The sequence below is a fragment of the Corvus brachyrhynchos genome, unplaced genomic scaffold (genome assembly GCF_000691975.1).
Source record: "Corvus brachyrhynchos isolate BGI_N302 unplaced genomic scaffold, ASM69197v1 scaffold30, whole genome shotgun sequence".
In the NCBI taxonomy this organism is placed as follows: domain Eukaryota; kingdom Metazoa; phylum Chordata; class Aves; order Passeriformes; family Corvidae; genus Corvus; species Corvus brachyrhynchos.
In genome coordinates, this window is record NW_008235742.1 from 247,642 (window position 1) to 249,268 (window position 1,627).

The window sequence follows — 1,627 nt, forward strand, 5'->3', positions numbered from 1 at the left end:
GAATTTCGTTCCCATCCTCCTGTTTAAGGAATTCTCTGGATAAAATCCCCTCAGCTGGCATTTTAGGGCTGGATGCAGAGGATTAGGAAGGGGCAGGGAGTTGTATTCCCAACATCCTGGCCTGGAGTGAGTGGAGCCGGTGGGAAGCTGAGCAGGATTTGCCCCCAAATCCCATTTTATCGTTGTTTTCCTGTGGGGCCTGTGCGGTGACAGAGGTGAGGACCAGCAGGAGGAATGAAAAGAAAAGGGGGAAAAAAGGAAAATTTCACAGAAAATAAGAAAACACTGAGGAAAAAAAAAAAAAAAAGAGGAGGAATTGCCACTTCCAACAGTGCCATACCATATACGCTGTCTGATTCATCCCAATACTGGACATGCTAGCTGGGTTAAATGTAAATGTTTAGACTGTAAAAATTACTGGTATTGTAGTTCACTAAAACGACACTCTCATTGCATGAAGTGTCGAACGCCAAATCTATTTCCCATCCAGGTAGAGCAAAGAACAGCTGAAATAGTAACCCTGCTTTGTGGATGGGAATTACTAGTGCCTGTTGAATGGGAGATACCTGAGGAACGGTGGGAAGCTACAATTAAGAAGTGTCAAAAGCAATTTGCCTGGAAATTAGCGAAAAGGAAGTGACAAGGAAATAGAGGGCAAGACCGGATTGACCACTACTTGCTACCAAGAAGATCATATACCCCTGCTGTGGGTAGCAACCCCATAGGCATGGGAGGTGGAGGTATAAGCCATATGGGACCTCTGTTATTCCTTCATCTGTCACTCCTTTTTGTCTCTTCCCTCTGGGGATACCGACAAAGCCGTGCCATAGGTGTTACTGAAAGCTGTATATGGAAAAACAGCGAGGTTCCTTTTTCATTGTGCATACCCATGTCAATAGTCACTGTTATAACCCATCCAAAGTAAAAAACTGCATACAGAATGGGAAAAAGTACTAGATTGCAGAAAACGTAGGAATGAGTGGTAGCAGGTAGGGAAGTAAATGTCCAAAAGGGGAAAGATGGGTTTGTTTCACATATATTGTTGGGAGTAAAGTCTCAGGTTGGGTAAAAGAACAACTGATAAACAAAAAGGCAAAGCTAGCACAGCAATCTAACTCTATATTGAACTCAATTTAAGAGATGTATGTGAAACTCAAACAACAATTAGAAAATGAAAAAAAAAAGATATCTCAAAATTTAGAAAAAAACCCCAAAACCCACCTGTTTGTGGAGTTAGGGGAAAGGATAGGTAAAGAGCTTAATGTAACCAACTGTTGGGTCTGTGAAGGGCCTCTGATGACAGAGGAATGGCCATGGAAAGGCAGTAGCATAAGCCCAATAAAACTCCTTAAGTGGAATCGGCCAAGGATAAGGGGAGAAAACACACCAGAAGGGTGGGTACTGAGTTCAACAATGAAAGGAGAGGAGTGTCTCTGGTGTACCAGGAACAACTTCCTTAACGAAGTAGGAAATACTCCATGTAAGAGATATAAAGTCAGTAATGGAACTTTTACATGGTGGGTCCCTGAGAAACCAGCTCTGTATTGGACTCAGAGAAAAACAAAGGAAGAGAATTGTAAGTACAGTAATAAGGTCAAACACTTTCAATGCAATGATACAAACAAAA